Source organism: Carcharhinus amblyrhynchos, chromosome 35, assembly GCF_965287045.1.
Source record: "Carcharhinus amblyrhynchos chromosome 35, sCarAmb.v2.hapA, whole genome shotgun sequence".
In the NCBI taxonomy this organism is placed as follows: domain Eukaryota; kingdom Metazoa; phylum Chordata; class Chondrichthyes; order Carcharhiniformes; family Carcharhinidae; genus Carcharhinus; species Carcharhinus amblyrhynchos.
This window is the reverse complement of record NC_137358.1, coordinates 16,359,424-16,373,860: the sequence shown is the minus strand read 5'-3', so window position 1 is coordinate 16,373,860 and position 14,437 is coordinate 16,359,424. Positions and strand designations below refer to the sequence as shown.

Here is a 14,437-nt window from a genome sequence, read left to right as displayed (position 1 = left end):
TGGCACTCCCATTGGAAACCAGATTGAGGGGAGACTAATTTAGGGACAATTTGTTGGGAGGAAACTGGAAAGAGGGTGGTGAGTCTCTGGAATTCTCTGCCCGTTGAAGTGGTGGAGGCTGCCTCGCTGGATATATTTAAGTCACGGGTAGATAGGTTTCTGATAGACAAGGGGAATTAAGGGGAGAAAGCGGGAAAGTGGAACGGATCCACTATCAGATCAGCCATGATCTTATTGAATGGCGGGGCAGGCTCGAAGGGCTGGATGGCCGACTCCTGCTCCTATTTCTTATGTCCTTATTCAGTTCAGAGGTAATTAGGCTTGGGCAACAGAGGCTGCCAGCCATGTTTATAAAGAATAAAAAAGTTGGTGCATTGATAGGCTATCGCGATCGCTCGGGTACAACTGGCTGGAGAGGTGTTTGAAACAAATCACAGGACCGGCCAACATTAAACCCCCCAACCACCCCCTCCCCGGCACTCAGAGCTGTGACCTTCGCGGCTGCTCTCTCTCTCTCTCTCTCTCTCTGCAAGGACAGGAAGGGGCTGCCTTGGGAAGGACGCCACTGATTTAAAAAAAAAAGGTCCCTTAAGCTCAAAACTCTACAGACCGGGCCCCCCACCCCCTCCCCCCTCCGCCGAGTCCTCCCTCCCCCACAGTTCGGCGCCGACGCGTCTCCGCCGTCTCGCTTTTACAGCAGGCCGGCGCCCGACGCCAACACGGAGGGGACGGCCTCCACCTCCACCCCGGGCCTCAGCGTCGCCAGCGTCCCCCGCCGGCCGCCCTCGGGGATCGCGGGGTCGCTGAAGGAGGTCTTGATGATGAGCGGCGAGGCGGTGAGCAGCCTCTGCCAATCCCTCTCCTCCGGCACTCCCTCCGGCACCCGGTCGAGGTTCAGCAACGCTGCGGTCCGCTCCGGCGCTCCCTCGGGGCCCTCCTCCGCTCCTTGCTCTGTGGCTTCAATATGCTGAATGGCCTTGTGGAAAATAAAAGGACAACTGGGTAGAACGTCGCTCCGACCCCGAATCCCCCTCCCCACGGCACCGGGTGTGTATCAATATTTTAAGTTCATTTATCAGTGTCACAAGTAGGTTTACATTAACACTGCAATGAAGTTACTGTCAGACTCCCCTAGTCGCCCACACTCCTGCTCGGGTTACGCCGAGGGAGAATTTATCACGGCCCAATCCACCCTAACCCGCACGTCTTTCAGACTGTGGGAGGAAACCGGAGCCCCCGGAGGAAACCCACGCAGACACGGGGAGAATGTGCAGACTCCGCGCAGACAGTGACCCGAGGCCAGGAATCGAACCCAAGTCCCTGGCGCCGTGGCGGCTGGGGGGGGGGGGGGGGGGGGCTGCCGTACCACACAATATTTATAACTCCCTTTATTTAATAAACAGGCCTCCCGGGGAGGTTCCCGGTCCGGGCTCAGTTATCTGATCTCAGTCTGGTGTCGCCGACAGACCGGAACCGACCCCAAACTCGGGAGGACCACACAAATAAAAACAGAAAGTCGCCGACTTCCTGGGCAAGATCGGCCCAACCCCCCCCCCGTGCCCGTCTCCTGGTCACTCTGGGACCCCTCCCATCACCCTCTCCCTCTCTCTGCCTGGCTACCATGACCCTCTGATCCCGTACTTAGAATGGTGACCCTCTTAACCACCTCTTCCCACCAATCCCCCTCCCCCAGCCCCCGGATTCTCCCTCCCCACCCAACCCCACCCCCGATTCTCCCTACTCCTCCCCCCCCCTCGAATTCTCCCTCCCCTCCACACCCCCCGATACCTGTACAATGGTGTCCAGGTTCTGTCTGGAGGTGGACACGGTGCTGATTACAGAGTTTGGAGCCATGGTCAGTAGGTTGAGCTGTAACACACTCGCAGGCAGAGGAGCTGGTACAATAACTGTCGGGTGCTGGGTTGGGGCTGGGGGACTGTGTGCGGTGGAAAGCTACCGGGGAGGGAAACAAATTAAAAAATAAAAATCAGAGAAAACGGCACACACGCTATTTAAAAAAAAAACGTTCAACTGCACAGGGAGGCGAGGGAGCCATTGATAGGGGAGAGAGCGAGAGAGAGAACCAGACAGAGAGACCGAGAGAGGCAGGGCAGAGAGAGAGATACAGAGACAGAGCAGAGAGAGAGAGAGAGATACAGAGACAGGGCAGAGAGAGAGAGAGAGAGATACAGAGACAGGGCAGAGAGAGAGAGAGAGAGATACAGAGACAGGGCAGAGAGAGAGAGAGAGAGATACAGAGACAGGGCAGAGAGAGAGAGAGAGAGATACAGAGACAGGGCAGAGAGAGAGAGAGAGAGATACAGAGACAGGGCAGAGAGAGAGAGAGAGAGATACAGAGACAGGGCAGAGAGAGAGAGAGAGAGATACAGAGACAGGGCAGAGAGAGAGAGAGAGAGATACAGAGACAGGGCAGAGAGAGAGAGAGAGAGATACAGAGACAGGGCAGAGAGAGAGAGAGAGAGATACAGAGACAGGGCAGAGAGAGAGAGAGATACAGAGACAGGGCAGAGAGAGAGAGAGATACAGAGACAGGGCAGAGAGAGAGAGAGAGATACAGAGACAGGGCAGAGAGAGAGAGAGAGATACAGAGACAGGGCAGAGAGAGAGAGAGAGAGATACAGAGACAGGGCAGAGAGAGAGAGAGAGAGATACAGAGACAGGGCAGAGAGAGAGAGAGAGAGATACAGAGACAGGGCAGAGAGAGAGAGAGAGAGATACAGAGACAGGGCAGAGAGAGAGAGAGAGAGATACAGAGACAGGGCAGAGAGAGAGAGAGAGAGATACAGAGACAGGGCAGAGAGAGAGAGAGAGAGATACAGAGACAGGGCAGAGAGAGAGAGAGAGAGATACAGAGACAGGGCAGAGAGAGAGAGAGAGAGATACAGAGACAGGGCAGAGAGAGAGAGAGAGAGATACAGAGACAGGGCAGAGAGAGAGAGAGAGAGATACAGAGACAGGGCAGAGAGAGAGAGAGAGAGATACAGAGACAGGGCAGAGAGAGAGAGAGAGAGATACAGAGACAGGGCAGAGAGAGAGAGAGAGAGATACAGAGACAGGGCAGAGAGAGAGAGAGATACAGAGACAGGGCAGAGAGAGAGAGAGATACAGAGACAGGGCAGAGAGAGAGAGAGAGATACAGAGACAGGGCAGAGAGAGAGAGAGATACAGAGACAGGGCAGAGAGAGAGATACAGAGACAGGGCAGAGAGAGAGATACAGAGACAGGGCAGAGAGAGAGAGAGAGAGATACAGAGACAGGGCAGAGAGAGAGAGAGATACAGAGACAGGGCAGAGAGAGAGAGAGATACAGAGACAGGGCAGAGAGAGAGATACAGAGACAGGGCAGAGAGAGAGAGAGAGAGATACAGAGACAGGGCAGAGAGAGAGAGAGAGATACAGAGACAGGGCAGAGAGAGAGAGAGAGATACAGAGACAGGGCAGAGAGAGAGAGATACAGAGACAGGCAAGAGAGAGAGAGATACAGAGACAGGCACAGAGAGAGATACAGAGACAGGCACAGAGAGAGATACAGAGACAGGCACAGAGAGAGATACAGAGACAGGCAGAGAGAGAGAGAGAGATACAGAGACAGGCAGAGCCACCTCTGCAGCTGCTGACGGAGAGGCTCGGTCTCTGTACAGATGTGCAGTGACCATTCTCTCTGCTCTGGGTGGTGTTGAGGCTGGCGTTCTCTAATCAAAGGGGACTCTGCCTGAGGGTGATCCCCTTCCCATCTTTCCCCCAACTCCATTCCCCCGCCAATATCGGCGAGAGAAGAGAAAGGCCAGAGAATCCGAGCTACTCTCCCAGAGACTCTGTTTCACTGCCATTCTGTCCATCCACACACAGAGAGTCACTCAACAACCCCAGGGTCAATACTGACCCTCCCCACCCTGGGAGCAAGGGGGGCACCTCTCACCTCACACACAGACACCCTGCCACACAGGCACCCCCCCTCCACGCAACGCACACACAGGCACCCCCCCCACGCAACGCACACACACAGGCACCCCCCCACGCAACGCACACACACAGGCACCTCCCCCCCTACGCAACGCACACACAGGCACCCCCCCCACGCAACGCACACACACAGGCACCCCCCCCTACGCAACGCACACACACAGGGACCCCCCCCTACGCAACGCACACACACAGGGACCCCCCCCTACGCAACGCACACACACAGGGACCCCCCCCTACGCAACGCACACACACAGGGACCCCCCCCACACAACGCACACACAGGCACCCCCCCCTACGCAACGCACACACACAGGGACCCCCCCCTACGCAACGCACACACACAGGGACCCCCCCCTACGCAACGCACACACACAGGCACCCCCCCCCCCTACGCAACGCACACACAGGCACCCCCCCCTACGCAACGCACACACACAGGGACCCCCCCCTACACAACGCACACACACAGGCACCCCCCCCCCCCTACGCAACGCACACACAGGGACCCCCCCCTACGCAACGCACACACAGGCACCCCCCCCCCCCTACGCAACGCACACACAGGCACCCCCCCCTACGCAACGCACACACAGGGACCCCCCCCACACAACACACACACAGGCACCCCCCCCTACGCAACGCACACACAGGCACCTCCCCCCCACGCAACGCACACAGACACACCCCCACACAACACACCCCCCCATGCTGTGAGACACACACAGTGTGGGGACAGTGGGGGAGTCTCAAACATTGGGTTAAAATATAACACCAATTTGAAACCCAATGGTGGAGGGGGTAAGGGGGGAACGTTAGGGTTCGAAGGTCACGTACAGCCTAAACAGCGAAAAAAATCAAATAAAGTTCAAAACAGTGGGGTCGAAAGATTTATTTATTAGTGTCACAAGTAGGCTCACATTAACACTGCAATGAAGTTACTGCGAAACTCCCCGAGTCCCCACACTCCGGCACCTGTTCGGGTTACACCGAGGGAGAATTTAGCACGGCCAGTGCACCCTGACCAGCACAGTCTTTCAGACTGTGGGAGGAAACCCACGCAGACACGGGGAGAATGTGCAAACTCCGCACAGACAGTGACCCGAGCCGGGAATCGAACCTGAATCCCTGGAGCTGTGAGGCGGCAGTGCTAACCCACTGTGCTACCAAGGGGATGCTCTTTCAGAGTGTCGGTGCAGACTCGATGGGCTGAATGGCCTCCTTCTGCACTGTAGGGATTCTATTCGATAAGATCTTGGTTGATCGGATTGTGTCGTTAACTCTGCAATCCTACATCCCCCCTCCCCCCCAACTTCACCCCCTCCCCAATATCCTCCCGCTCCCTTTGTCAGTCTATCGGAGACGGTATTCCCAATTATACAGTCCCAACCCCACCCCCCCCTCAGAGCAGAGACTCCTCCCCATCTCTGGGTTAAATGGGAGGGGGAGGGCAGGACCAAACACGGGGGCCAGGTTGGGGGGGGGGGGGGGGGGAGCAGCGAAGCGAGGCAAGGCGGGCCAGAGGGAGGGGGGGCAGAGGGACAGGCTGGGGAGGAGGGACAGGAGGGGAGGAGGGGAGGAGGGACAAGCAAGGGAGGGGTTGGGGGCAGATGGGGGTAGGGGGACAGCAGGGGTCAGGCAGGGGGTGGGGAGGGGGTGTTTAGGGGGCCGGTGGGCAGTGCCAGGTGGCTGGTACCTGTGCTGTGCTGACGGATCCGGGCTGTTCCTCCAGGAACTGTCTCCGCTGCTCCGGGTTCTCCTGGTGTTCCCGCTGTGTCCGGCTCTGTTGCAGGATCTCCTTCAGCCTCCCGGCCTGGCTGGGCTCTAACTGAGACTCCAGGCTCCTCACCTGCAGCAAGGCCACAAACACCATCGGCTGGAGCTCCACACCGCGTAACCGTGCGGGAACAGGCCACTCGGCCCTCTCTCTGTGCTGCCCCAATCACACTCTGCTCTTCCCCCACCTCCCTCAAACACCCTCCGCCCACAGAACAGGCAAGGGTTCAGGGCCTGGTGAGGCCGGGGAGTAGGCAGAGGGGGTGGGGGGGGTGGGGGGAGAGCTGGGAATCGGGTCACTCAGGATAGGAGGTAAAATTCATGCAGCGATTGATTGGCGCAGAGGGTAGTGTCCCACCCCTGTCACTGGCACGGTGGTTAGCGCTGCTGCCTCACAGTGCCAGGGACCTGGGTTCGATTCCTGGCTTCGGACACTGTCTGTATATGTGTCAGAGACCCCTATTAAGACAACCCTCTGACAGTGCGGCACTCCCTCAGCGCTGACCCTCTGACAGTGCGGCACTCCCTCAGCGCTGACCCTCTGACAGTGCGGCACTCCCTCAGCGCTGACCCTCTGACAGTGCGGCACTCCCTCAGCGCTGACCCTCTGACAGTGCGGCACTCCCTCAGCGCTGACCCTCTGACAGTGCGGCACTCCCTCAGCGCTGACCCTCTGACAGTGCGGCACTCCCTCAGCACTGACCCTCTGACAGTGCGGCACTCCCTCAGCACTGACCCTCTGACAGTGCGGCACTCCCTCAGCACTGACCCTCTGACAGTGCGGCACTCCCTCAGCACTGACCCTCTGACAGTGCGGCACTCCCCTCAGCACTGACCCTCCCTCAGCACCGACCCTCCAACGGCGCAGCACTCCCTCAGCACTGGCTCATGTGCACACACTGATAGATAGAGGGGCACTTTCCTTGCAGAATAGTTTCCAATTTACTAAACACCATCTGCACGTGCGCAGCTAGCTGTGCAGAGTGCCATTGCGCACGTGCTTGTGTATGTTTGCAAGGTACATGCACAGGCAGGGTGTTGGAGTGGGGAGGAGGCGGGGGGGGGGAGGAGGAGGAGGGGGGGGACGGGAAGGTAAATAAATCCGGGGACGGGGTAAAGAGATAACAAACCTTCTCTTCCAATGAGATTCGCAGCAGCCGCTCCTTCTCCAGGTGCTGCCTCAACTCGGCCAAATCCTCGTCTGCCGAATCCGGGGAACCGATCCCTTCATCCGATTCATCGCCCCGTTTCCGCTTCGGGGGAGGAGCCGGAGTATTCCTGAGGGGGAGGGAGAGGGGGAGGGGGAGGGGGAGGGGGAGGGGGAGGGGGAGGGGGAGGGGGAGGGGGAGGGGGAGGGGGAGGGGGAGGGGGGAATGGAGACCCCGGGAGTGGGGGGGTGAGACAAACTTAGCAAGTTTGACACTGAGATAGCACACGCGTCTACAGAGCTACTGGAGCGAGGGGGGGGCGGGGAGAGAAGGAGAGCGAGGGAGGGGGACGGGGGGGGAAAGGAAGGAAGGGGGACGGGGGGGGGGGAAGGGGGGAGGCATCCACACTTTGTACGCAAAGGCTGCTGGAATTCCAGAATTCCAAACAGGAATAACAGCCCCCCCCCCCCCAGTAAACCCCTTTCAAATCTGAGACGGAGGGATTTCCGCTCCAAGTGACGCTGTGGCCCCCACGGTGAGCGGGTTAACAACCTCGTGGGGCAGTACAGCAGGCTCGAGGGGCTGAATGGCCTCCTCTCTCCCATCACAGGATCAGGATCCCCCCCACATTCCTTTCCAGATACCTGGAAAGATTTACAACACGGGGAGAGGCCCATCGTGGCTGAAAGGTGCCCCGTGTCGCGGGCCTGTCTGCTGGGGAGAGCCAGTGTGGATCCGATGGGCCGAATGGCCCCTGTCTGCACTGTGCAGGGATTCAGTCATCGCCACCCAGCAGCCCGATACAGCCCGAACGTCAATCTCCCCTCAGCCTCCTCTCTGTCCCGAGGAGAATAATCCCGGCCCCCCCCACCCCCCACCCACCCACCCCCCCCAGGTCATTCCTCATAGTCCTGGGTGGCAATATCTTTGTAAATGGTTCCCCCCCACACTCCCCAGCCCCCCCCCCACTCCCCAGCCCCCACCCCCCAGCGCCCCCCCACTCCCCAGCCCCCCCACTCCCCAGCCAGCAACCCCCAGCCCCCCCCACTCCCCAGCACCCCCCACTCCCCCAGCCACCATCTCCCAGCAGCCCCTCTGCCCCCCCATCCCCAGCCGCCACCCCCGGCCCCCAGCAAACCCCCAACACCCCCCGCCCTCAGCCCCCCTGCCCCTTGCCCCCAGCCCCCCCCACTCCCCAGCCACCACCCCCAGCGGCCCCCCAACACCCCCCACCCTCAGCCCCCCTGCCCCTTGCCCCTTGCCCCCGCTCCCCCATCACACCCCCCCCGCCTGCCCCACCTCTCCCACCCCCGGCCCCAGCCCCCCCAACCCCACCTCCCGCCCCCAGCCCCACCACAACCCCCGCCCCTCCCAGCCCCCCCCACTCCACACCCCCACCCCCAGCCCTCCCAACCCCAGGCAGCCCCCAATCTTGCACCCACATTACTGTCACCCCCCCCCCCCTTTACGATCTCGGCACCTCCCAGCATGCAGCAGGGTGGGGTCCCGCTCACCTGAACCAATCTCTTCAGCTGGGCGTTCTGCTGTATCAGCCGCGTCTTATCCTCCTCCAGAGTGAAGATATACTCTGCCGTCTGCTGCAGGATGGCCGCCTGCCGGGAGAAGAATTAGGTCCCAAAAAAATTAACTGACCCCCTCCCCCGAAGCGTCGACTGCACACTACAACAACAACTTCATTCGGATGGCACCGCCAACACGGCGACCGGCAGAACACCCTGAGGAAAGGGCAGAGGAACTGAATAGTCTTCACGGTGGAAGACAGCAGTGGGATGCCAGAGCTCCAGGACAGCCGGGAGGGGGGCGGGCACAGGGGAGTCCATCACTAAGGAGAAAGTTCTGGGGGAAAGTCTGACGGTGGATAAATCGCCTGGACCAGATGGACTGCACCGCAGGGTTCGAATGGAGAGAGCTGAGGGAATTGTGGAGGCATCGGTGGTGATCTTTCAGGAATCGCTGGGGGCAGGGAGGGTGCCAGAGGACTGGAAAGTAGTGAATGTAACACGGCTGTTTAAAGAAGGGAGGGGGGCAGCAGACGGGAGATTATAGGCCGGTTAACCTGACCGTCATCGGCAAGATTTTAGAGTCTGTTATTAAAGATGAGATTGCAGAGTACTTGATAAAGTAGGACTGAGTCAGCACGGCTTTGTCGCGGGGAGGTCACGTCTGACAAATCTGTTAGAGATCTTTGAGGAGGTAACAAGGAAGGTAGATAAAGGAGAACCAGTGGATGTGATTTATTTAGATTTCCAGAAGGCCTTTGACAAGGTGCCACATGAGAGACTGTTAAGAACCCACGGTGTTAAGGATAAGATCCTGGCATGGAGAGAGGACAGAGTGGGGATAAAGGGGTCTTTTCAGGATGGCAGCCAGTGACTAGTGGTGTGTCTCAGGGGTCAGTGCTGGGACCGCAGCGTTTGACAATAAACATTAATGATTTGGAGGAAGGAACTGAAGGCACTGTTGCTAAGTTTACAGATGATACAAAGATACGTAGAGGGACAGGTAGTATTGAGGAAGCAGGGGGGCTGCAGAAGGACTTGGACAGGTTAGGAGAGTGGGCTAAGAAGTGGCAGATGGAATACACTGTGGAAAAGTGTGAGGTTATACACTTTGGGAGGAGGAATAGAGGTACAGACATGGGGGGGGGTGGGGGAGCACAGGGGGGCCTGGGGCAGGACAGAGGAGGGCCCCGAGGTGGGGGGTGGGGGGGGCCCTGGGCAGGACACAGGGGGGTGAGTCCAGGGCAGGGGGGAAGCCTGGGATGGGACGGGCACAGGGTGGGGTGGGGTGGGACCCGAGGTGGGGTGGAGGAGGGGGCCCAGGGTAGGAATGGGGGGTGGGCGGGGGTGGGGGGGCGCAATAGCCCAATCAAAGAGGTTGGTTTTACACAGCGATTGTAAAAGGGAGGCAGTTTCGGAGTTTGGGACCCAGCCACCAACGATCGCACCGGGGAAACTGGGCCTGGTGCCCAAACTGGGCAGTCACACGGATCCAGGAACTGTGGCAAATACAAGAACCACCACCCCCGCACCCCCCCCACCTCGTCCAGTGACGGAACAGCGAGCGTCCTCCCTCTGATGAAGCTGAGAGACGGTGAGCTGGGACTCACTCACGGGATGGCGGTGGCGCAGTGGGACTGTCGCTGGACTAGTAACCCAGAGACTCTGAGTAACGCTCTGGGGGACCTGGGTTCGAATCCCATCACAGCAACCGAATTAAATTTAAAAAGTGACCATGAAACCATTGTCGATTGTCAGCATCTGGGTCACTAATGTCCTTCAGGGAGGGAAATCTGCCATCCTTACCCGGTCTGGCCTACATGTGACTCCAGAGCCACAGCAACGTGGTTGACTCTCAACTGCCCCCCTGAGAGAGTTAGTAAATCACTGAGGGAGAGAGCGAGAAATTCACAGAGAGAGAGATAGAGAGAGAGAGACAGACTGTGTGATTCACTGGGGAAGAGAGAAATTCGCTGGGAGGGAGAGAGACAAATTTACTGAAAAAGAGAGCGAGTAATTCTCTGGGACAGAGAGAGAGAGCGCGAGTAATTCTCTGGGACAGAGAGAGAGCGCGAGTAATTCTCTGGGACAGAGAGAGCGAGTAATTCTCTGGGAGAGAGAGAGAGCGCGAGTAATTCTCTGGGAGAGAGAGAGAGAGAGCGAGTAATTCTCTGGGACAGAGAGAGCGAGTAATTCTCTGGGACAGAGAGAGCGAGTAATTCTCTGGGAGAGAGAGAGAGCGCGAGTAATTCTCTGGGAGAGAGAGAGAGAGAGCGAGTAATTCTCTGGGACAGAGAGAGCGAGTAATTCTCTGGGAGAGAGAGAGAGCGCGAGTAATTCTCTGGGAGAGAGAGAGAGAGAGCGAGTAATTCTCTGGGAGAGAGAGAGAGAGAGCGAGTAATTCTCTGGGAGAGAGAGAGAGAGCGAGTAATTCTCTGGGAGAGAGAGAGAGAGCGAGTAATTCTCTGGGAGGGAGAGAGAGAGCGCGAGTAATTCTCTGGGACAGAGAGAGCGAGTAATTCTCTGGGAGAGAGAGAGAGAGCGAGTAATTCTCTGGGAGAGAGAGAGAGCGCGAGTAATTCTCTGGGAGAGAGAGAGAGAGCGCGAGTAATTCTCTGGGAGAGAGAGAGCGCGAGTAATTCTCTGGGAGAGAGAGAGAGAGAGAGAGCGAGTAATTCTCTGGGAGAGAGAGAGAGCGAGTAATTCTCTGGGAGAGAGAGAGAGAGAGAGAGCGAGTAATTCTCTGGGAGAGAGAGAGAGAGCGCGAGTAATTCTCTGGAGAGAGAGAGAGAGAGAGCGCGAGTAATTCTCTGGGAGAGAGAGAGAGCGCGAGTAATTCTCTGGGAGAGAGAGAGAGAGAGCGAGTAATTCTCTGGGGGAGAGAGAGAGCGCGAGTAATTCTCTGGGAGAGAGAGAGAGCGCGAGTAATTCTCTGGGAGAGAGAGAGAGAGAGCGAGTAATTCTCTGGGGGAGAGAGAGAGCGCGAGTAATTCTCTGGGAGAGAGAGAGAGAGCGAGAGTAATTCTCTGGGAGAGAGAGAGAGCGCGAGTAATTCTCTGGGGGAGAGAGAGAGCGCGAGTAATTCTCTGGGAGAGAGAGAGAGAGCGAGAGTAATTCTCTGGGAGAGAGAGAGAGCGCGAGTAATTCTCTGGGAGAGAGAGAGAGAGCGAGTAATTCTCTGGGAGAGAGAGAGAGAGCGAGTAATTCTCTGGGGGAGAGAGAGAGAGAGTAATTCTCTGGGGGAGAGAGAGAGAGAGTAATTCTCTGGGGGAGAGAGAGAGAGCGAGAGTAATTCTCTGGGAGAGAGAGAGAGAGCGAGTAATTCTCTGGGAGAGAGAGAGAGAGCGAGTAATTCTCTGGGGGAGAGAGAGAGAGAGTAATTCTCTGGGGGAGAGAGAGAGAGCGAGAGTAATTCTCTGGGAGAGAGAGAGAGAGCGAGTAATTCTCTGGGAGAGAGAGAGAGCGCGAGTAATTCTCTGGGAGAGAGAGAGAGAGAGCGAGTAATTCTCTGGGAGAGAGAGAGAGCGAGAGTAATTCTCTGGGAGAGAGAGAGAGAGCGAGTAATTCTCTGGGGGAGAGAGAGAGAGAGTAATTCTCTGGGGAGAGAGAGAGAGAGTAATTCTCTGGGGGAGAGAGAGAGAGCGAGAGTAATTCTCTGGGAGAGAGAGAGAGAGCGAGTAATTCTCTGGGAGAGAGAGAGAGAGCGAGTAATTCTCTGGGGGAGAGAGAGAGAGAGTAATTCTCTGGGGGAGAGAGAGAGAGAGTAATTCTCTGGGGGAGAGAGAGAGAGCGAGAGTAATTCTCTGGGAGAGAGAGAGAGAGCGAGTAATTCTCTGGGAGAGAGAGAGAGAGCGAGTAATTCTCTGGGGGAGAGAGAGAGAGAGTAATTCTCTGGGGGAGAGAGAGAGAGCGAGAGTAATTCTCTGGGAGAGAGAGAGAGAGCGAGTAATTCTCTGGGAGAGAGAGAGAGCGCGAGTAATTCTCTGGGAGAGAGAGAGAGAGAGCGAGTAATTCTCTGGGAGAGAGAGAGAGCGCGAGTAATTCTCTGGGGGAGAGAGAGAGCGCGAGTAATTCTCTGGGAGAGAGAGAGAGAGAGCGAGTAATTCTCTGGGAGAGAGAGAGAGAGAGCGAGTAATTCTCTGGGGGAGAGAGAGAGAGCGAGAGTAATTCTCTGGGAGAGAGAGAGAGAGAGCGAGTAATTCTCTGGGGGAGAGAGAGAGAGCGAGAGTAATTCTCTGGGAGAGAGAGAGAGAGCGCGAGTAATTCTCTGGGAGAGAGAGAGAGAGAGCGAGTAATTCTCTGGGAGAGAGAGAGCGCGAGTAATTCTCTGGGGGAGAGAGAGAGAGCGAGAGTAATTCTCTGGGAGAGTCCTGGCATTTCACATCTTAGTCAGAAAATCCATCCACCTAAATTTCCAGAATGCACTAATGGGGGTCAAAGCAGGAACACAAAGTTAGCTGTTCACTTCTGCCTTTAACATAAAGGCAAAATGCTGGAGTCTGAAACAAAAACAAGAAATACTGGAGAAGATCAGCAGGTCTGGCAGCATCTGTGGAGGGAGAATAGAGCCAATGGTTTGGGTGGGATTTTACAGCCATGCTCACCTCACAACCAGAAAATCCTGCCAGATGTCATTGGATCTTTGCATTGTTTGCCCCAGTTTGCCCACCCACTACGATTCCTGTGGTGGGCAGGATGGGAAAACTCCCCCCTTCAAGTCTGGATGACCTTTGTCAGACCCTTCACCCTCACTTTAACTCTTGTGTGCTGTGTATACAAATTATTTTACAGCTTATTTCTCTTAACATGTAATTGATAAAAAACTATCGGTATTCTATTTCTGTTATGATTTTGAATCCTAGAACCAGCTCAAGGGCCAGATCTCTGGATTATAAATAAAAATCCAAATTTACAAAGTAGACCAGTCCTCATCATGTGGAAGGTAATGACTGCATCTGCTTTTGTAGCTTGCAAACTTAATAAGGTGAACAGCAGTATCAGACTTTGGATTAAAAACCTGCAAAGGTCTTATTGTGTACTTAGTTTATCAACATGTCATAAACATCTATTCAAGTCTCTTGAACAATAATTAAGAAGTCAATGAGTTAGCCTCGGGAGGTAACATGAGGCAACTGGATCTTCTTCTGATTATTCAATGATCTCAATCTTTATAAGAAAAGATGAAACTGGTTAATTAAAAGTTGTCGGTTCTATAACGTCATTGAAATGTGGAATGGTAACCTCTCTTGTCTGTGAGTCAGAACTCAGTGGGTTTCAATCCCACTGCAGAGACTTGAGCATGTAATCTGTTAGACTGGTGTATTACTAAGGGATGGGTGAACTGCACGGTTGGAAATTCCATCTTTCAGATAAGAAGTTAAACTGAGACTCCTGCCGGAATTCTCTGGCCATTCAGGCTGGCAGGTTCCTGTGGTCCCACCAGCAGCAAGGGGTATCTTTAATGGGAATTCGCATCAACAGCAGCGGGATCTGAATATTCCTCTATCAGTGAATGGCACACCACCTCCCACTGCCAAGAAAATCGCTGAGGGGAGGCCAGAGAATTTCATAAGAACATAAGAACATAAGAAATAGGAGCAGGAGTAGGCCATCTAGCCCCTCGAGCCTGCCCCGCCATTCAATAAGATCATGGCTGATCTGTCGTGGCTCAGTTCCACTTTCCCGCCCTCTCCCCATAACCCTTAATCCTTCTCTTATCAAAAACCCATCAACCCGCTTCTTAAAAATATTCACCCCTCATCTGCCCTATCAGGTGGATGGAAAAGACCTTGGCACCATTTAAAGGAGGGTGAGCCACCGTCTTGAACCATTGTAGTCCATGTGATGCAAGTGCACCCACAATGCTGTTAGGAAGAGAGTTCCAAGATTTTGACCTAGCAACAATGAAGGAACGATGATATAATTTCAAATCAGGATGGTGAGTGGCCCAGAGGGGAACTTGCAGATGATTGTGATCCCATGCATCAGCAGCCCTTATCTTCTGGGTGTT

General features: G+C 55.9%; 1 pseudogene across 1 annotated transcript; it reads right to left on the bottom strand.

Annotated features, from left to right (window-relative positions):
• Nucleotides 1–654: 654 nt before the first annotated feature.
• Nucleotides 655–8,995, bottom strand: LOC145361540 (transcription factor AP-4-like; annotated as a pseudogene). Its single transcript, XR_013889846.1, has 6 exons — nucleotides 8,990–8,995; nucleotides 8,422–8,520; nucleotides 6,890–7,037; nucleotides 5,680–5,832; nucleotides 1,789–1,953; nucleotides 655–976 (listed from the first exon to the last, which is right to left on the bottom strand). The product of XR_013889846.1 is annotated as a transcription factor AP-4-like (transcript).
• Between the last annotated feature and the right edge of the window lie 5,442 nt (nucleotides 8,996–14,437).